Genomic DNA, 23,562 nt, shown 5'->3' with positions numbered 1-23,562 from the left:
ATTGTCTTTTCTAGTTCTGTGAGGAATGATGGTGGTATTTCGATGGGAATTGCACTGAATTTGCAGATCGTTTTTGGCAGTATAGTCATTTTCACAATATTGATTTTATCCATTCATGAGCACAAAATGTGTGTCCATTTGTTTGTGTCATCTATGATTTCTGTCAGCAGTGCTTTGTAGTTTTACTTGTAGAGGTCTTATACTTCCTTGGCTAGGTATATTCCTAAGTATCTTTTTTTTTTTTTTTTTTTTTTTTTGCCACTATTGTAAAAGGGGTTGAGTTCTTGATATGATTCTCAGCTTGGTCACAGAGCTACTGATTTGTGTACATTAATTTTGTATATGGAAACTTCGCTGAATTCATTTATCAGTTCTAGGAGTTTTTTGGAGGAGTCTTTAGGGTTTTCTAGGTATACTATCATATCATCAGCAAACAGTGACAGTTTGACTTCCTTTTTACTAATTTCCATGCCTTTCATTTCTTTCTCTTGTCTGATTGTTCTGGCTAGGACTTCTAGTACTATGTTGAATAGAAATGTTAAGAGTGGGCATTCTTGTGTTTTTCCAGTTCTCAGAGGGAATGCTTTCAACTTTTCCTAATTCAGTATTATGTTGGCTGTGGTTAGTCATAGATAGCTTTTATCACATTAAGGTATGTCCCTTCTAGGCTGATGTTGCTGAGAGTTTTAATCATAAAGGGATGTTGGATTTTGTCAAATGCCCTTTCTGCATCTATTGAGATGATCATGTGATTTTTGTTTTTAATTCTGTTTATATGGTATATCACATTTATCGACTTGCAGATTTTAAACCATCCCTGCATCTCTGGTATGAAACCCACTTTATCATGGTGCATTATCTTTTTAATATGCTGTTGGATTCAATTAGTTTGTATTTTGTTAAGGATTTTTTCATCTACATTCATCAGGGATATTGGTCCACAATTTTCTTTTTTTTTTGTTATGCCCTTTTCTGATTTTGGTATTAGGGTGATGCTGGATTCATAGAATGATTTAGGGAGGATTCCCTTTTTCTCTATCTTGTGGAATAGTGTCAGTAGGATTGGTATCAGTTCTTCTTGGAATGTCTGATAGAATTAAGCGGTGAATCCGTCTGGTCCTGGACATTTTTTTTGGCAGTTTTTTTTTATTTTTTTTTTATTATACTTTAAGTTCTAGGGTACATGTGCATAACGTGCAGGTTTGTTACATATGTATACTTGTGCCATCTTGCTGTGCTGCACCCATCAACTCGTCATTTACATCAGGTATAACTCCCAATGCAATCCCTCCCACCTCCCCCCTCCCCATGATAGGCCCCGGTGTGTGATGTTCCCCTTCCCAAGTCCAAGTGATCTCATTGTTCAGTTCCCACCTATGAGTGAGAACATGTGGTGTTTGGTTTTCTGTTCTTGTGATAGTTTGCTAAGAATGATGCTTTCCAGCTGCATCCATGTCCCTACAAAGGACACAAACTCATCCTTTTTTATGGCTGCATAGTATTCCATGGTGTATATGTGCCACATTTTCTTAATCCAATCTGTCACTGATGGACATTTGGGTTGATTCCAAGACTTTGCTATTGTGAATAGTGCCGCAATAAACATACGTGTGCATGTGTCTTTATAGCAGCATGATTTAGAATCCTTTGGGTATATACCCAGTAATGGGATGGCTGGGTCATATGTTGGCGACTGGAGCTGTTCCTATTCGGCCATCTTGCTCCCCCCCCCTTTTTTGGCAGTTTTTAAAATTACCATTTCAATCTTGCTGCTTGTTATTGGTCTGTCCAGGGTTTCTAATTCTTCCTGCTTTAAGCTAGAAGGGTTGCATATTTCCATGAATTTATCCATCTCTCTAGGTTTTCTAGTTTATGCACTTAAAGGTGTTCATAGTTAGCCTTGAATGATCTTTTGTATTTCTGTGGTGTTGGCTTAATATCTCCCATTTTCATTTTAATTGAGGTTATTTCGATTCTCTTGGCTATACTGGTATGTTCCTGCAGTAATTCTTGGAGCAAAAAGTCACAGTGTGAGTCTGCACACGCTACCCTCTCCGTCTGAGTAAGAGTTGCTATTTCGGTACATGAGATGTTTTGATACAGACATGCAATGTGAAATAAGCACATCATGGAGAATGGGGTGTCCATACCCTCAAGCATTTATCCTTTGAGTTACAAACAATCCAATTACACTCTTTATTACAAATGTATAGTAACGTTTTTATTGACTATAGTCACCCTATTGTGCTGTCAAATAGTAGGTCTTATTCATTCTTCCCATTTTTTGGACCCATTAACAATCCCCGCTTCCCCCAAGCTTCCTATTACCCTTCCCATCTTCTGGTAACCATGGTAACCATACTTCTACTCTCTATATCCATGTGTATGGTTGTCTTTATTTTTTTAAAAAACATTTGTGGGTACGTAGTAGGTGTATATACTTATGGCGTACATGAGATGTTTTGATACAGTCATGCAATGTGAAACAAGCACATGATGAAGCACATCCTTCCCCTCAAGCATTTATCCACTGAGTTGCAAGCAACCCAATTACACTCTTTAAGTTATTTTCAAATGTGCAGTTATTATTGACTATAGTCACCCTATTGTGCTAGCAAATAGTAGGGCTTATTTATTCTTTGTCTCTCTCTATATATTTTTGTACACATTAACCATCCATACCTCCTTGCCAGCTCTTTACTATGCTTCCTAGCCTCTTGTAACCATCCTATTCTCTATGACCATGAGTTTCATTGTTTTTATTCTTAGATCCCACAAATAAGTGAGAACATGCAATGTTTATCTTTCTGTGCCTTACTTATTTCACTTAACAAACTATCTCCAGTTTCATCCATGTTTTTGCAAATGACTGGATCTCATTCTTTTTATAGCTGAATAGTACTCCATTGTGTACACATGTTACATTTTCTTTACCTATTCATCTGTTGATGGACCCTTAGGTTACACCCAAATCTTAGCTATTATAAATGGTATGCATATGTTTGTCTTTAGACGTATTATTTTACTATTTGGTTTTTGTTTGCTCCTTCTTATTTTTATCTTTGTTTTCCCGACATAGCCTTCTGTTAAGTTATTTGAATATACAGTTATATGTTGCATAAAGACATTTCTGTTAATGATGGAGCACATATATGATGGTGTTTCCATAAGATTATAATATCATGTTTTTGCTATCCCTTTTCTAGATTTAGATATGTTTAGATACATGATATTTACTACTGTGGAATTGCCTAAGGTATTCAGGATAGTAACATAACAGGTTTGTAGCCTAGGAGCAATAGACTATACCATGTAGCCTAGGAGTGTAGTAGGCTATACCATCTAGATGTGTGTAAGCACACTCTATGATGTTCGCACAACTGTGAAATTGCCTAAGGTCATATTTCTCAGAATGTGTCCTCATCATTAAGTGATACATGACTATATTTTAGAATTTGATTTTGATTTGTCTATTAACTTTTCCCTATACTCTCTTAATATATACATATATTTAGTGGTTGCTCTAGGGATTAGAGTGTGCTTTCTGAAGCTGTTACTCTTCTAAGTATTAATAGCGTACCATTTACACAAAATGTAGTAACCTTACAACCATATGGGTTTATATTCTCCACCTCCCCATCTTTTAAATGTAATGTTTGTTATGTACATTATAATTAATTACCTTCTAACTATGCAAGGGATTGATAAAATGTTTGTTTTAAATAGCTATAGGCATTTTAAAGAAATTAAATGAGAAGAAGGTCTTTCATTTTCACCCAAATACTTAAAAGTTTTTGATTCTTTTCATTCATTCCTAAAAATCTGGGATTCTCTCTGGTGTCATTTCTTTCCAGCTGAAGAACTTTCTTTGGCATTTCTTATAATTCAAATCTGTTGGTGATTCATTCTTTTAGTTTTCTTTTGTCTGAAAACATGAAATTTATTCTATGCCAGTTGCTTCCTCCAAACTTTGGCTTCTCTCTGAAATACACATGTTTTTAATTTATAGTTTTATATTTGTCATAGGATAATTTTTAGTAGCTTACTCATTCATACTGGAAGTGGAATTTCTATTAACCAGGTTTTCAAAAATATTTAAAGCATGGGGAAGAGTTTCTGCAGTAATGATAAGTAAAAAAAAACCATGACAATGAACAGAATGTATTCCAATTTTATAAACAGTAAAAGCAGTTATGCATTTATAATGTATAAATGCAAAGAAAATTTGTTTGTCTTAATAAGGATTATTTCTTGGTGGTTGGATTAGGGCTAATTTTTATTTTGTTCTTTAGAACTTGCTATAAGTTATATTTTTAAGAATGCGTTTAATTTTCATAAAAATGATAAAATTGATTTAAAAAGATATTGGAAGGCAATGAATGAATAATTAGTAAACGACTCATAGAGTCAATAAATCCTCCAGTAGTTCAGAGGAGGAAAAGATTTCAAGACCAGAAATCTTTCAGACCAGAATGCTTTGTCTATTGTATTTATATTTTTCCTAAGAATATTGTATGGCTATGTTGTTTCAATATGTATAAGCATTAAATACCAATTAGCTGGAATGTCCAAGATAAAGAACACTTTGATTAAAAGAACTTTTAACTGATATTTAAGCAATAAAAGTTTTCAGTTTCAACACACTTACTGGACAATATTTTTAAAATATATGAGCCCATTTATCTGCCTTATAATCTCAACATAATCGAATCTTCATTTGAAGACTAATGATCTTTCAGGGCCTCAGACTGTTCATACTACACATCAGTGATTCCTATAGAGGACATAGGAGAAAGCCTTTAGTCAGTGTTCACTCAGGATATAACCTGGAAGTTGGATTTGTGATTATCTAATATGTAGTTTAGTTTATAACTTGCCCCTTTTATCTAAAAAGTTAGATTTCAAAAAAAGCCTCTTTAATATTTATGTAATTTGAGGATCCTGGTGAATGAGGGGGCTGTTTATTTGAAATTTTTGGTAAACATAGAAAACATAGTTGTCATATTGTATTCCGAAAGTAGTTCTTTTTCAAATTGTTTCACTGAAAATTTCTTTCCATATTTGAAGAGTAAAGCAGAATAAATGATACCAGAGAAACAAATAATAATTCTCCTATGAAGTTTGATAAAAGAGATTTATGAGATTATCATCTCAGTCTGAAGATATTTCCCTAGATGGAAAATAAAATTTTGGAGGAATTGAAAATAAAAAACAATATAAGTTTTTTTAAAAAAGATAAATACAAGTTACCAATTACTTCATTCTTCTTTTGCCTAGTTCCCCCATACAGCCTCTGAACCAGAAATAGAAACCAAACTGGAGGCTGAATGAGAAACGTATCTCTCTGCCACCCTTGCTAACAGAATCAGCCCATGGATGAAACACGATGAAAAATAGTCATATTGTAGCTCAAAAAAGAGAGAGGCTTGGCATATAACTTCTTGAATTTAAGTAATAAAATTCCTTAATGAGAAAAATGTTAGAATGCACCTTCTACCTCACCTATATTACCCAGCACTTATTTAAACTGTCCCCCTCTAAAAACACTTTTTATTCTACTTCCTCCATGTGTCCCTCTTCAAATTCTACCATCGGACTTGGAAAGGTGTGCTGTGAATACTTTCTAACAGTTATGGTGAGAAATATTTACTACAGGTAGCTCTTCACCTTTTTCAGTGGTAAAATATTTTATGGGGAAGTGGTGGTGGGATGGGGTGACAGGAGCAGGATTATACAAGTAAAAATTTTTTCCGTAATTTTTATGTTCATCTAGGTATTCCTGATTTCTTTCTCTGTCTCTGAGCAGGACTTGGACACTTACCTTTAAGTGTACTATCATCTATGAATTTAACGTGCATCATTGTAGTCACTGTTGGGGGAAAAATAAATTTCCTCAAATCCAAAGAATCCAAAGCAAGCCTTCTGAAATATCACTCAATATTTTACCCTTACCTTTCCATCAGTTCACTTTTCCTTCATCCTAGCCTCTCTTTCTGCTCCATAACAGAGGTTAAGACAAGGAGCACTGGCAAAAAGTTGGGGTAGGATTGGAAGAGAAACAGCAGTCATCTGCAGGCTTCATTTTCACCTGCAGTGTTGTTATAATATGAGTTATTAATATGCCAAATCTTATGTTCTTGGTCTTTAAAAATGCCTTACAGCATACTCCAGTTAACTGTTTATTGCTCCCATTTCCAATCCCCCTACTGTGGAGTGTCTTGCTAATGCTGGGAAATCTCCGGATTACATATTGTCATTCCCCACTGAAGACAGCAATAAGCATTCAGTTGCTTTCAACATTATTTTCCACTTTCGGTACCCACTGTGCTATGGTTCAGTAGAGTACTTTGTAGGTGGTTAAATTCAGATTTATTTTTTCTATCAGTATAATGTTATAAAACTTGCCCTAATGTCTTTAATCTGTATTATATGCTGTATAGATAATAGAATACTTTTCCTAATGACAATAGCTAATATATGCTATATATATGGAGTTTTAAATTGTGATAATAATGTCTTTTTGGTGACTGTAGTCTTCACTTTCTGATGTAAGGTTTTGTAAAAATGGCTAGTGATTTTACTGATTATCCTCAAATGGCTCAATAAACACATTCTTAATGATTCTATGAATATATTTTCAAAATTATTTTGCTCAATAAAGTGCTTATGTTGTAGGAGTTTTAAGCCCTGCACGATTTACTAAAAATAAATTCAATTAATCTTTAAATGTTGCAGTCAATCATTTGCTTTATTTATTTTAGAACAAAAACGTAACAGCTTTTTCAATCTAAAAGAAATTTAAAAACCAAGACTTTCTTTAATTCTACACAATGCTTATGCATACTTATAAAATTTTCAAAAGTCATTTTTCAAGGAAAACTACATTTCTTAATCTCTGTTAATGTTTTGCCTCTATCTCGTTCCAGTAGACTGCCCAGGCCCTCCAGTGATTATGTTGAGGAGGCAGTGATCTAGTGCATTACTCAGATATTGTTGTGGAAGTGCTGGCGCCTGCGCACCACAGGAATTAGAGGAGAGTGAAGGGAAATTGATTTACAAATACTTGAAAGAAAGACTCAGAGGAATGGATTCTGGTATTCTTTTAAGGGCTCGTGCTTTTTTTCTCTGAAAGGAGAAACAACACAATTAATATGTCAAGACAACAGAACTAGCTTCTTAGAATTAATTTGAAAACAAAAAGCAAAAAAGAAAACAGTTCAAGGATCTTTCTGATCTGACTGGAAGATTCTGTACTCTTTCAGAGATTACAGAGGGTGCTGATAAAGAACCCTACCTTTTTTGACTAAGGCTCTTTAAGGGTGAGGCTGCATCAGGATTCAGTACGGCTCATCATTCTGATATATAGTCAGAAATATGAAGTAGCTGAGAATAACTAGTAGCTTTCTAGAAAAAGAAAGCAGTTCTGCATCAGACCTATATATGTACAGTGACTCTATGAAAAGAAATTATTTCAAAACCTGAGGCCCAAAAAGTTAAATTTTGAGGGGTATTTTGCTTATCTCTCTTCACTAGATAATTAGAACAATTTACATTGCTTTAAAAATTATAAAAGCAATCTATGTTCCTGGTAAAACAACACAGAATGATACAATGCTACATAGGAAAGTATTAGGTCAACTGAAAAAGTGGAATATGGCTGGTAGATTAGGGAAGTGTACTGTTTTCTTGTTAAATTTCCTCAATTTGACAACTGTACTGTGGTAACATAAGAAAAATATTACAATTTAGAGGAGATACTCACTGTAGTATTTAAAAGTGCAGAGCCTCATGCAGCTTACATTCAAACAGTGCAGAAAAAAATGTTGTGTGTATACATGTGTGTACATATATCTGTGTGTGCATCTGTGAATATATGTAGATGTATATGAATATGGCAGGGAAAAAGCCAACAATAAAGAAAATAGGGTAAAATACTAAGAGGTGAATCTATGTGAAGGATATGTGAGTATTTTGTACATTTTAAGTTTTGCAACTTTTAAGTTTGAAATGACTTTCAAAAAAACTAAAAAAAAATTAAAATGTGAAAGATCCCTCCTGAATTTTTAATGCATAAACATCACACACAGAGATGTTTTAAAATATAAATAGAATAATGCTATATATTTAATTTCATGATTTTTTTCTTTTTTATTTATTAATATGTATTGAATTGTGTTAATATTTCAGGCACTTGATTCCAAAGTACATGTTCATCTTATTGTAGCCAAGTTTTTTTTTTTTGAGGACCAAGTAGTCTGTGCTTCTTAATGACCCACTGACTCCTATACATGTGTTTTAAATAACTTTGTCAATATTTACATAATAGTACAAAGATTGGGAGTTTGAGAAATTCATATTTCTAGGGTCTTACTATGGAAAGGAAAGCCATATTATGAAATTCAACTTCAATTGTTCCTTGATTCACTTATGGAAAAGGTAGTTCATTCATATGTTTCAAATTCCAAACTGTACAAAAAAAGCATATAGTGAAAAGCACTCTTTCCACCTTCTTCCGCTGATACTCAGCTCTTCTTTTCAGAAGCAGCCAATGTTATTTCTTACTTATGTATTCATCCAGAGATATTGCATACATTCACATTATGTGTGTGTAATATATCTTCACAGCATATATATATGTATGCATATTAATATACAGTCATATGTTGCTTAATAAAAGGAATAGAGTCTAAGAAATGCATCCTTAGGTGATTTTGTTGTGTGAAGACCAAAGAGTATACTTACACAAACCTAGAAGGTACAGCCTACTACACACCTTGGCTATATGGAAAAGCCTATTGTTCCTAGATTACAAACCTGTACAACATGTGACTGTACTGAATACTGTAGGTGATTGTAACACAATGGCAAGTATTTATGTATCTAAACATAGGAAAAGTAATGTGCTGTGCTACAATGTTACAACAGCTATGATGTCAATTAGGTGATAGAAATTTTTCAGCTCCATTATAATCTTATGCAATCACCATGATATGTGGTCTGTTGTTGACCAAAATGTCTATATGTGGTGCACGACTGTATCTGTGTTATATTCAAATTAATCACAGATATGTTGAACCCCTTCCATGTGCCAGACACTATTTTAGGTGCTAGTGATATAACAATGAACATAACCAAATCCGTGCTTGTAAGTAGTCATCATTCAATGGGAGTAGATGTACAATAAGAAGATAAAATAGAAGGTGAAAAGTGCTATTGAACAGAGGACAGAGAACATGAGTTTAAGAGTGCCAGGCCATGGAGCAGGGGTGGATTGGGTTAGAATTCTAAATAGGATGGATAGGATAGTCTTCCTCAAGAAAGGAACATTAAGGCAGAGACATGAAAGAGTTTAGAGAGATTGTCTTGCAGATAATTGGATAGTATCAGCAAAAGGAAACAGCTGTGTAAAATCCATAAGGTGGGCACATCAAGCCTGTTATCTTCTTCTTTTTTTTTTTAACGGAATCTCTCTCTGTCACCAGGCTGGAGGGCAGTGACATGATCTTGGCTCACTGCAACCTCTGCCTCCCAGGTTCAAACGATTCTCCTGCCTCAGCCTCCCAAGTAGCTGGGACTACAGGTGTGCACCACCAAGCCCAGCTAATGTTTTTATTTTTAGTAGAGAGAGGGTTTCACCATGTTGGCCAGGATGGTCTCGATCTGTTGACCTTGTGATTTGCCCGCCTTGGCCTCCCAAAGTGCTGGGATTACAGGTGTAAGCAACTGTGCCCAGCCAAACCTGTTATCTTTTAGGAATAATATAGGGGTCAGTCTGACTGGATAAGAGTGAGCTAAAGAGTAAATAGTTCCACGGGAGGTCAGAGAAGAAATGTGGAGTCAGTTCAAATGAATGGAGAGAGCCATTGGAGGATTCTGAGCAGAGAAATTACATTATCTGACTTAAGTTTTAAGAAGATAATTATCTGGCTGTTTTTTCGTTGTGTTGAGAATACGCAGTAGGGAGGCAAAGGTGAGAGCAAGAAGACAGATTAAGTGGTTATTGCAAGAATCCAGGCAAGTGGTGTTGGTGGTTTGCACCAGGGTGGTAGCAGTGGCCATGCATATGTTTTGAAAGCAGAACCAACAAGATTTCCTGACAGACTGAATGGAAGGTAAGAGAAAGAGGAGAGTCAAGAATAAAGCCAATGGTTAGATGTGAGCAACTGAAAAGATGAGGTTGCCATCAGGAATGGGCACAAGTTCTGAGGGGCCTGAAGGTCATATACAATTTTGGGGACCTTCTTCAGGAAAATGAATATAAAATTACGAAAAACAAAATAAGATGTCTGATAAAAATGGGGATATTTGTTTAGAATGAGAGAATAAATGACAAAATTCGCAAGTACTAAAAAGCTGACAGACACTATGAATGTCATAAAGTTTAGAAAAATAACAATCTTTAGATTTTTACATAAAACATTTTATTGGTTATTTGTTTAATTTCTAAAAGTTATTTTATTTTTTCTCTGAATATTCCTCATTAAAGGGATATTCTTTCTGTTCTCGTCTCTCACCTCTATGATACTTTACCTGAGTATATCACTGAGTGTTTTATAAAGTTTTATTCTCCTTGCACAGTCTCCATTTCCTTCAAGTTTTGTTCTTCTTCTGTTTATCGTTTAATTTTTTATTTTTGTCTTTAACTTCTATGTTACATACTTTCCTCAGTATATGGCAATTCTTGCTTGTTGACAAGGATCCCTTGCTTGGTCGAGCTTTAGTCAGGCTCCTGAAACTTCTTCAAGGCCTATCTGTGCACTTCCTTGTAAAATCCAGTTTTAGCAAAGAACCCTGCTAAGTCAGTTTAGCAAGAATCACCCAGTCTTCAGTATCTAGGTTCGTCATTGTCCACCATCTCCCAGGTGATGTCTGATCACCTTGGACTGTCTTCAGCAAGAATACTATTAGGTCAGTTTAGCCAGAATCTCCCTTACCCCTGATGTTCCGTCTTAGTAATTTTCCATCTACTGGCCTCCACTGGGCTCCCTGGCTATAAATTCCCATGCTGTACTTGAAGGTGAGCCCAACTTCTCTCCCACACTGCAAAATCCCATTGTCGTGATCCTTATACCTATCATGATGGTCCTGAATAAGGTCTTCCTTACCATACTTTAACAATGTAATTGAAAATTTTTCTTCAACATCTGTTCATGTTCAAAAGTGCTGAGTGTAACTCAGAGCCTGTGGCTATAGCTGGTTTACTTGGTGTGTGAGTGGACTGTTCGCTGGGAGCTCCCTGGTGTCTGTATACTCAGGTTTTTCTTCTCGGGCTCATTAGTTTCTCCAGAGAAGACTTTTCCAGTCTCTTGCCTGGAGAATGGAAGACCAGCTTGCAGTGTTTTGCACACTAAGTGAGGGAAGCATCCAGTTTATTATGCATATGGCTGCCTAATCACCTTGTTTTAGTTAAAGTGTCTAGGTCCACTATATTTAGTCTTCCAGTTCAGTGACTCTCTATTTTTTCCCCAAAGCTGAGAATAATCTTTCAAACATCTGCAGGGTAGGGGAAAGACAGTTACCTAGCTCTGGAACAAGGGAAAGGATCTTTCTAGATTAAACTGAATTTCATCCAAACCTCCTAATTTTAGCTCTCTTTTCCTGAACTCTCTCAGTTCCAAAGGTATCTCGTGTTGCTAATTTCCAGGCTTTATGGGTATACTGGATTGTAAATTGAATTATTTCTCAGCTTTCTCCACTGCTGGCTGAGTTCTCTACCTAGGTCAATTAACTAAGTCAACCTAAGTCAACTAACACTAATCCATCTGCTTTCTATTTCAAAAAATTGTGTTGCTGTTATTTCCTCTAATGTTCTTCTCAGTCTTCAGGATTTTTGTCATGAACAATTTTTTCCCTCCATTTTTAGTGGGGTTTTGAGGGGCATTAAAATCAGTTTCCTATATTCAATCCATCATCTATTCCAGACCTCCTTGAGATGCAACATTTTAATACTTAGTTGTCTTACTGTTATATTTTGACCAGGAGTCTTGATTCCACTCCCTTTTCAGGGTAAACATCACCCTACCTCTGCCACCACCACAACAAATTTAACTAACCATCTTTCATTATGTGGGAATTAATTACAGACAAGAGGGCACATTATTTCATGTCAATGATTCAACAATGATGAATTGAGAATCTATTATGTGTCAGGCACTGTGTTAGGCATTTAGTATGTAGAAATATTAAATATGCTAGAATATTATCAAATATTAATACACAATTTAAAAACATTAAATATGTAGAAATATTAATAACATTTAGTACATATCTGCATAGGGATCACAGTTTAGCAGGTTTAACAGTGATGTAGATAAAAAATGCTATGCATAATATCAGAAGTAAGTAATAACAAAGTTCAAAGATAGCTTAGAGGAAGGTATTATCAATTCTCTTCGTGGAAGTCTTCCTGAAGGCATTGATGCTGAAATAGGAAAACAGGGGTGGTATCTTTCTATTTAGATAAAAAAGATATAATTAAGTTAGGTTATACAATATAAATCTTTCACACTTCTGATTTTGGTCTTAGGGCTCTTTTAGATGTTAGAATCCCAGACACAAAACAGAGGAGATAAATAAGTAGATATTTCAGACCGTATTAATTCAAGATGACAGAATGTCACAGTAGCTATGTTTACAACCCTAATTCACAGAAGCAGAAGAGAAGACATGCAATGAAGTCTTTTTAGTCTTCATTGGGATGTTGTGGTGTTTAATGTGCTGACATACAAAAAGTGTTTTATAAGATCATAATATTATCAATTCAAAAACAAAAACTGATATCTTAGTGACATAAGCTGATTTAACAAGTACCAAGCACATATTATGTATTGGGAACTCTTCGGATGTTGGAGATACAGTGATGAACAAAATGGAGGGTGGAGGACACAGCTCAAACAAGTGTCAAAAGTGTAGTAAATACAGGTCAATAAATATGGTTGCAATAGGTATGTGTATGTACATATGTACACACACACATATATATATAAAACAGGTTGAGCTAACATAGTTTTGGACTTCTGGGAAGGTCTTCCTGAAGAAGCTATACTTAAACGGAGGCATAAAAAATGATGTGAAGTTAGCCAGGTGAAGTTGGAAGTGAGAGGAAAGAATTTTGGACAAAAGATACAGCAAATGTGAATGTCCTAAAGTGGTCCAGAGTAAGGTTCATTCAGAAACCCGCAAAAAGGTCAGCAGCATGTCTGAAGCCTAAAGTGTGAGGCAGAGAGTGACACAATATAAGACAGAAGTGATAAACAACTGCCAGTTGATACACTTGAAATAATCTATGTTAAGGAATTTAGATTTTATCCCAACAATAATGGACATTGAAAAAGTTTATGCAGGGGAATGGCATGTTTATATGTATATTTTTAAAACAAAGCTTCCTGTTGATGTAATTAGAACATTATAAATTTTCAAACCCTTGATAAAATAATGAATCTGAGAAATGATCATCAATGGCAGTGGGTATTATGTACACAGCACTATCTAAGATATATTTATCTTAATATAAAAACTGAATCTAAATTAGATCAAACCTCTAGATCTAACTATGAATTTATAGAAAATGCAGGAAGACAGAAAAGAAGATCTGCACACCACAGAGATACAATCAAGATTGTTTAGGGATCAGCGGTGACCATGAATATATACTGTCAGCAACATGTTTAGTTGTAAAATTTTCATCATTAGTGCTTAGTGGTATGAGTATGGTAAAAACAGAAATATTTGACATTTAAAAACAAAAAATGTCGAGGGTCCAAAGCAAGTTTTATTTAGCTAAGTTATAATTTTCCTTTATCTCCCAAGGATTTTGTGAGTAAAAACAAGGTAATACATTAAAAGAACTTTAACATCTTTGGAAGGAATGTCCTTATTAAATACAAAGTGATACTACCATGATTATCACATAAAATTAAGCTATTTGAGATGTTTTTTATGTTGCTTTTTGTTTGACTCTTGCATTACATGCCATTGATTTCCCTTTGATCCATCTCTTCATGATTAACTTAGGTACAGTTTTCCTAAGGCATGATATTATCCTGTCAGTTTAAGAAACTTCAGAGTAAATCAAAACCCGATGATGCTTGTGATCACAAAATAACAAACATGTCAAAACAGAAGTGTCATTTGAAAAAAATTTAATAGCAACTTGTATCTTCCATCAAAATCCACTCAAGGAATTTCCAAATATCAACTAGTTTATAGTTAGGAAGTGGATTTCATTTAAAAGTTAGACGTGTCTTTGAATGAAAATGTATTCTGTATTTTAAAAGTATCTTTTTTTTGTGATACAGTCTAATGTTTATTTTTATGTTACGGCAGGTACACTTGAATTTTCAAAATTTAAAACATATAAAAAGTGGTTAAGGACTAACATTTGTGTTAATAGTTGATAAATCTCTAAGATTGTTTATTATACACCAGAGTACAATGGTTGTGCTAATGTCAACAGGGCACCATGAAATTTAGTCTAAAAATATCACTAGGCTTTATACAAGCAACAACATATGCTGCTGGTTTTAGAATTTCAGGAAATGGTCTGCTTCTAATACTAAGCAGTCTTTTACTATTTTTAATGTTGTGCAATTTTATGGTATTTAGTTTGGGAAATGTTTTAAAATATGGACCTGTAATGCAAAGGTATTACATGCAGTACCTTTCTGGGTTCGATGCTGTTGTCCTCACTGAACTCCTGCAGAACCTTTCCGTTTGCCGGGAAGATGACTCAAGCATCACGTCCTCTGTTGTTAACACTATGACCTTTGTAAATGTAAAATAAGTCGAAGATGGGGAAGTATTTGATTTCAGAGGAATGAGATTAGATTGGTTTAGGTTACAGGCATATACTAGAGTCTCTAAGGCTTTGCGTGGCCTTTCAGATCACAGAGAACTTGGAAACATGATGAATACAATAATGTTTTCATACCAAAAATAGATTCTTTGGTGGAAACGTTGCTTAAAACATCAAAGCTCTACATATTTTGTTTTCATAGTCATGCTCTTGAGAAGATGCTTTAACAGTGTTTGGAGTTACTTTCTCAGTCAAGATACTGAACTGCATTTTCACTACATTGCACTTATTTTATCATTTGCATTCATGAACTGTGTGCAGCAGAGTTATATCATATTGGAGAATGTAGTCTTCCCTTATGTAATATATTTCTAGATGAAATGGCAAAACAAGCTTGAAATATCATCACAGATATTTGCACAGAACAGTGTACTCTTAGTGACCAGTTGCTGCCCAAGTATTATGCCAAAACCACCAGTCAAGCAGTGAATAAGAAATCAACAAAACAAAACAAAACAGACTAGTAAGAAAGGGTAACCTGAAAGGGGGAAACAAGGCATTAAGAACATGAAGAAAAACAGGCTGGTTGTGACTAAACTTGACAAATTACACACTGCACTTTCTGAGTTATAAATTGTGTCTCAAACATGGTGCTATGGAAACATACCTTTACTCCATGAGAATATTTGACTTCCCATCTGGAAATCCTCTTTACTAAGTTAATTGTTGGGATGATTATGTATAATTGAGCCACACACAAAATGCAAAGCCATCAGAGATTCTAACAGGTGTAAGAGCACACATGACCATACTCCAGCCAATGTAAGACTACATGTAGATGGATATTATAAGAGTATTCAATGAAGTTCTTCTTCAACAAACACAACATTTAGGCAGTTATGGAGAACTAATCATTATGAGTCTATACGGAAGTTGGTATTTGGACACTTTGTTAAGATAAGTCAACTATGATCATAGAACTTATTTCCCTGCAATTAAAGCCTTTGTGAAATTACCTACAGAAAATGAATTAACATTCAATGCAGAGAAATATTCTGACATGTCAGAAATAAGGTCATTATTAGAACTACTAGGCCCATATGGTATGAAGTTCTTAAGTGAAAGCCTTATTTCATCACAAGTTGCTAAACTTAAGAAATCTGTGGAGAATGTAGAAGTGTTAACATAAATGTGGACCAGCTTTGACAAACCAGACCAGATGGCTGCACTCTTTAAAAGATTATCATCTGTTGACAATCTTTATTTTGAACCTAACGCTGTTGTTAGACCCTAGAGATTTAAAGATGGATAAGACAAATTCCCTTTGTGTCTTCGAGTAGCTCATGAATTTGAAGCATGAGTGAAGATATGAGTAGAGATTCAACCTGTGAAGAGTTGTATGTCCTAAATTAATGGAGTTTGAATTTGAACATGTGGTCAAACCGAAACCACCAAATGATTTTCATTAGGGAAGTGACATATCAGATTTCTGTTAAAGTCACATGGCAGGGTAGCAAAGGGGCTGGAGGAGAATAAGTTATAAGAAGACAAGGAGTTCATATTTCTTGAGTGCTTACTATGTGCAAGGTATAGTATTAAATGTTTTATATTCATAATTTCCCCTTATCACTACAATAACACTTACTGACAAGCATTATTATCTCCATTTTACAGCTGGGAAAATAAGGTTTAAAGAGGTTAATTTCCCTAGAGTCACAATTGCAGTAAAATATATTGTTGGTATCTGAATATGAACTGACTTCAAGGTTCATGCTTTTTTTCTGAGCTATGCTATTAATTAGGAGGCACTGTATCAGTCTAGAAGTGAATGATGATGAAGGCCTGAACCAAGAGAGTGGCAGTGGAATGAAAGGAAAGGGAAAATGTGAGAAATATTCAAGGGATATAATTGGCAAGAAGACTTGGTTATTGTGCAGATTTGGAAGGGGGAGAGCAAGGAAGAGTGAGGTGTTAGGAACTTCTTTCATGTTTTAACTTGCCTGAGTGGGTGGGTGATGATGTTATTAAATTGAAAAAGAACAAATGGAAATAGCAATGTTGGAGACACAGGACAAAATGGGAATAATTGATGGAATGAAGTGATGGAGGAGATGGGAAACGGTACAGGTGGATGGGTTACATCAGTTGCTTTTTCTGTAATGGGAGGAGAGAGGCTAAGATTATGTACAGATATAAATAAGTGTTGGGGAGGAAATAATATTGAGAGATTTTAGACTCAATGACTTCTGTATTATCTCTGAAAAAAGGAAGTGAAAGCAGGAGGCAAAGAAGAGGAAGTGAACTTGAAAAGCATAGCATTAAAAGTTTGAATTAACCACTGTGGGGAATGAAAGAGGGAACTGATCACCATTATCTAATAAAATTACAGAGCATTTTTGTTGTTGTTGTTCACTGTCATATGATACCCCTACTGGAACTTGGTCTTACATTTACCACTTTATTTTTTTTCTATTTTTGAAATTAAAGTTATCATAAATCATAAATGAGATAACTGATATCATTATTCATCCATAAGGTCAACATTCTTTTTTTATGCAAAGTAGCGGGAACAAAGTACATTCGCATCAAAAGCATACAAGCTTTTGTTTGAACTTTTCTTGTCTGGTTCTAATATAAATGCTACATTGGCCTTGCAAAATAAATTAGGAGGGTTTTGCCTTTGGTATTTTATGGAAGACTTTGAGTAAGACTGAAATAATCTGGTTTTTGGCATTTCTCTGGAAATTGTTAGAGCCTGGTCCTGGTGTTTTCTTCATTGGAAGTTTTTTTTTTTTTTTTTAAATTTTTTTTATTTTTATGTTTTTGTTTTGTTTTGTTTTACTATAAACCAAATTTATTTAATAGATAGAGGGTTATTCAGGTTTTTGATTTCTCCTTGAGTTACTTCTGATAAATTATATTTTTCTAGAAATTTACTCATTCATTTAAGTTTTCAAATTTATTATAAAAAATTGTGCACTGTCTTATCTGTTTAAAATCAACATCTATAGGTATCCTCCTTTCACTCCTAATATTGTTGCCCTTTCTCTCTTTCTTTTTTCCTTAGTTAATTCCATTAGAAGTTTTTCATTTAAAAAATATTTTCAAAGAAACAACTTATATCTCTGTTGATCTTTATTGTAAATGTGTTTTCTAATTCATTAAATACTACTCTTCATTTTTCTATTTTCCTTTGATTTATTTAGTTATTATTTTTGAAGTTTTTGATATGAATAATTTAATTGCTATTTTCAGCCTTTATTCTTTCATAATATGCCACTTTAAGGCTATAAAATGTCTTCCAAATACCACTTTAAGTGAATCCTGTGTGTTTGAATGCCTAATGTTTTTGTGATCATTTAGTTGTATTTTCTCATTTTCGTTATAAAGTCTTCTTTGACCTATGAGCTGTTTAGAATTTGTTTGTCTTTAGTTGTTGATAAATGAGTTTTTCTTGTTATATATCAAAATGTTTGTGATTTTTCACTTACTTATGGAATATTCAAAGAATGTTGTTTATATGATAACACTCCTTTCAAATTTGTTGAAGCTATCCTTATAACCTAGCTTGTGGTTAGTTTTCTTAAATGTGACTTGTATGCTTACAAAAAATGTATACTGTATACTTGTTGGGTACAATATCCTACTTATGTCTATTAGATCAAGCTTGTTAATTGTATGGTTCAAATATTCCACATCCCATTAATTTTTAATATATCCAAATTGTCAATTACTGAAAGGCTTATTTTGAAAGCCCTCATAATGGTGATATATTATTCAACTTCTCTCTGTAAATCTGTTATTATTTTATGTTTTGGGAGCTATCTTACTTGATTAAAAGAACTTTAGAATTGTTTTATCTTTCTGGAAAATCAAGCCTTTGTTATTATGTAGAGACCATCTTTATCTTTAGTACAAAGATTTTTTTTTTAAATTATCTTTAGTACAAGGTTGTCTTTTTTTAAAATTAAAGTCTGTTTTATCTGGTACTAATGTATCTATAGCCACTTTATGTGAGTTACAATTGCATAGTATAATGTTTTCATCTATTAACATTAATATTTCTGTATACTCTATTAAAAGGTATATAAATGGATATTTTTAAAAGTCCATGTAACAATCTTTGCCTTTTAGCTTGAGAGTTTCGTCCATTTACATTTGTAGTACCTACTGAGTAACTAAATGTATATAAATTATCTTACATATTCTCTATTTGTACTATTTTTTCTATTTCCTTTGTTTCTACTTTCTTGTAATATTTTGGATTGATTCATTTAAAAAATTAGTAGCCACCTAGTTATTTTAACATACTTATTTAAACCAAACAAATTATAAAATTGTCAACATTGTTACCTTCCACCTGAACTACATGAAGACTTCAGAATGCTTTACTTGTCATTGTCACCCTTCCAATGCTACATAACTGCAGGAATAGTAAAAACACTTGTATTTTCTTTCTTACTTTATTGGAAATGTGTCTAGTGATTCTCTGCTAAAACTTGTGATACCCTTTATCAAACTATAAACGTATCGTTGTATTCAAATAACCTAATTTTTATCACATACTTTTTTTGTTTCATTTAAATAGTAATGACTGTGTGGACTGTTGAGAAAGGCTCTGAGGCTGACTCTGGGCCTAGTAAGAAAAAGCGGAATACCTGACTATTGTGGTCTGCCATGGGCATTTGGTGGGGGCAGAATGGCAGCATGTGTGCTATGTCACCTTGGAAAGCATAAGTGACCAAATGAAATGTAACACAGAGAAAGCATGGCTTGATTTTGGATGGGTAAGAGAGCAAGGATATGTGCAGAGGAGTAGGCTCTTTGGGGAGAACAAGAGAAATAGCCTTGTGGGCATCCTCAAAAGCAAGGAGATTAACAAAGATACTAGGTCATGGGGAAAGTAGGTAATGGGCAAGGTAGGCAATTTTCAGAGACAAATTATTTATATTTGATTTTTTTCTTATGGCTACCCTTAGAAGGAAAAAATAAGTTGCACTTTTCTCTTGTGGCAGCTCCTACACCCCTTTCTCTTTACTCCTTAGGTTAATAAAGAAATCAGTAAATCACCTACCACTTCATATTATCTGTTTTATTGCTCCCTTCCATTAGTGTGGATGCTAGACACTTGGATGTGGTGCATATTAGAAGTAATGCAGAAGGATGTTACATACATGCTAGTCAGCAGCCAAAATCACAACCTCATTTGCTAGTGAATTTTCAAATAACCAGTCTTTCAGGTACTTCTTAATTTTCACCAAATGTTGCACTTTTGAAAGCTTCATTAATCTAGCCCCATTAGGATGGGTAGTATGAATGAGTTTATGGCTGTAGAAGGTGAAGTAGCAGAATTTGCAGCTCTTAAGAACGTTGCTACCATTCATTTTTGATAATGGTGTCTAAGTGATATTAAAATTCTCCCCAAAATATTATTTGGGGTAAAAGAGCACCAAATACATGGTGAATTTGATAATAGAATATTTAAAACCCAACACATGCTTATTTACTGAAATTAATGACTCTGAAATGACAAGCATGTGATTTAGTCTTAGAATCATGGTGTGCATAGCTCTAGCATTGCAGGCAAGGGAGAAGCTAAAAGCAAGTAAATGACATTCTAGAGGGAAAGAAACCATATGTATTCAAAGGAGAAATATGATTGAAAAAGTCATTAGTAATGTAAGGAATTTTCAGCCATAGTTGACCTTTTCCTGAAATTAGCATGCTTTATTTTATGGTGCGAAATATTCTGTTTAGAAAAAGCAAACATTGCTGTTTGGGGAAGAATATTTCTGGCAGTCACTTTGAGTCAAGATGAGGTTTGATGATCCAGAACCATAACTCCTGGGCTTGGATTTTTGTTTATGATCAATAGATATAACATGAAAGAGATGTTCCTTGCAAATATCTTATCATTTTTGTCCTTCATTTTCATTTCATTTTGTCCTTCCTTTGATTCACCATTTGTCTTCAGTTTTGTCTGCCCTGCTACTAGAAATGACTGCTGGGGAAATAAAGCATGAAATAGGTAACTTCATGTGGGCCAAGAATCCTTCCTTTCCTTGATAGGTCCATTTTTATGTATCAATTTGTACAGGTGCATCCTGTGACCAAAGGCTAAAAGAGTAGTACATACTATCTAGAGTAATAGATTTTATGAAGGGAACATTTTGCACACAAACCAATACAACTGGCAGATTTAATCAAGTTTTCTATGTGATTAGGCTTTGAAAGCTGTAACCGGTTCTGATAGTAAAGAAGTACTGTTTGGAAACAAATTGCTACTCTTGTCTTTATGACATGTATCAATTTACACACAAGCTGCATAAATTACTTTTTATATTTTTCTGTAATGGAAAAATACTGCAGGGCATTTTAATAACCAATAAATTATATGTTTAATGAACCAGACCAAAATATAAATGGTACCAGTCAAACACCCCTAAGAGTGAGGACTGGATATTGACTTGATAGAAATTCCAGTCACATAGACTATAGGCTATTAGATCCACCACAATTCAAGAGAGTCAGTGCTTATACTTCATCTATGATCATCCACGTGAAAATTCTTCTTGGGACTTTATAACTTATTTTCATACCTCACCTATCTACTGCTTATATTATGCTCCAGAGAAATCAGGAGTGAAAATAGACAGTTTCACCTTTAACTTTTTATAAGTATTACGCTAATAATGTATATAGTAACTCTATCAGGCCTGGTGAATTAGTAGAGAAAGCTTTTCTGAATCACTTACGTAAAGCAACTACATATATTTGACATCACGTTTGAAACATGTGAGAGTCCACTGATAAAGGGATGTAGTCATAGAACCAACCAAATGCCCTCTTAGTTTTCAGACATATGAATGGAGACCCTAAGAAGGTGAGAGAAATTGGATGTGAGAGAAACACATGAAACGAGTTGTTGCAATAGGAGTTTCCAAGTAAATATGGGATACTTCATTGCTTCCTAATCTTCTTGTATTTAGGATCACATATGTCCATGCATTATAACAATAGAGAAGTAAGTATACGTTACCTAACGTGTATTGATGTTATTTTTGTTTCTTATTAAAGAACAATGAGGCAGTATAGTTTTAAAGAAACTGCATGGGAAGACAAAGAACATGGGGTTTGCAAACCACTAATGAAGCTGCCGTCAACTAACTAACTGTAAAATTCTGGCCAAATCACTTCTCTTGAGCTTCCATTTTCTCATCTATAAAATGAGGGAGTCAGATAAGATTATTACTAAGTTTTTCATTTCTTCTTATCTATTTGGTATTGTTAAAAGCCTCAGAGTTTGGCTGCGCGCGGTGGCTCACGCCTGTAATCCCAGCACTTTGGGAGGCCAAGGCGGGCGGATCACAAGGTCAGGAGATCGAGACCATGGTGAAACCCCGTCTCTACTAAAAATAGAAAAAATTAGCTGGGCGCAGTGGCGGGCGCCTGTAGTCCCAGCTACTCGGGAGGCTGAGGCAGGAGAATGGCGTGAACCCGGGAGGCGGAGCTTGCAGTGAGCCGAGATTGCGCCACTGCACTCCAGCCTGGGCGACAGAGCGAGACTCCGTCTCAAAAAAAAAAAAAAAAAAAAAAAAAAAGCCTCAGAGTTTGCATATGAAATTTGGTAAAATTGTATCCTGTTGTATAAAATAGTCATATTACTGAAACATTGTATATTCATTGTGAATTTCTTTCTTTACTTTGTGGGGAGGGAGCCAATTGTATTCTGAGCACAATGGAGAATACTGTTACTTAAAGGAAACTTGTGATGATTGTTTTTAGTATATGTACTGTGGAAGCCAGCACTCTGTGATGATTCTTTGTAAAGCAAATAAACCTTTGTAATGCAAATGTTCATATTCTAATGGTTTTATTTTCAAGTTTCCATTTTAATATATCAAGCTTGTTTGCTCCAAAGTACAACTGAACTTTACATATTAATGAAAATTCACATTCAAATATATATATATATATAAAATTTTTAGCCTAGAGGAAAAATTTTCTTCCTCTTCTGTATTCTTAAATATTTACTGACAGTGCCACTTATTTAGCTATATGCTCTAAAAATAATTGTCATGTATTAGGAACTCAGTCTCTGGAGTCAGACAGTCTGGGTTTTAAGTTTGGTTCTGTTGCTTACTAGCTGGGCAGCTTTGACCAAAATGCTCTCTCTTACCAAGCCTCAGTTCCCTCATCTGTAAAAATAACATAACAGGAGTAGGGCTGGAAAGATGGCCGATAAGAACAGCTTTGGTCTGCAGGTCCCAGCGAGATCAATGCAGAAGGTGGGTAATTTCTGCATTTCCAACTGAGGTACCAGGTTCATCTCACTGGGACTGGTTAGATAGTGGGTGCAGCCCACGGAGAGCAAGGTGAAGGAGGGTGGGGCATTGCCTCACCTAGGAAGCACAAGGGGTCAGGGAACTCCCTCCCCTAGTCAATGGAAGCCATGAGGAACCGTGCACTCCAGCCCAGATACTATGCTTTTGCCATGGTCTTCACAACCCACAGACCAGGAGATTCCCTCTGGTGGCTATGCCCCCAGGGCCCTGGGTTTGAAGCACAAAACTGAGTGACCATTTGGGCAGACACCAAGCTAGCTGCAGGAGTATTTTTTCATACCCCAGTGGCGCTTGGAATGCCAGAGAGACAGAACCATTTACTCCTCTGGAAAGGGGGCTGAAGCCAGGTAGCCAAGTAGTCTAGCTCAGCGGATCCCACTCCTATGGAGACCAGCAAGCTAAGATCCACTGACTTGAAATTCT

General features: G+C 34.8%; 1 pseudogene; it reads left to right on the top strand.

Annotated features, from left to right (window-relative positions):
- Window positions 1-14,461: 14,461 nt before the first annotated feature.
- LOC103232333 (nck-associated protein 1 pseudogene) lies at window positions 14,462-16,088 on the top strand (annotated as a pseudogene).
- Window positions 16,089-23,562: the final 7,474 nt, after the last annotated feature.

This window comes from Chlorocebus sabaeus, chromosome X (assembly GCF_047675955.1).
Source record: "Chlorocebus sabaeus isolate Y175 chromosome X, mChlSab1.0.hap1, whole genome shotgun sequence".
Taxonomy (NCBI): domain Eukaryota; kingdom Metazoa; phylum Chordata; class Mammalia; order Primates; family Cercopithecidae; genus Chlorocebus; species Chlorocebus sabaeus.
This window is presented reverse-complemented; position numbering and strand designations above follow the sequence as displayed.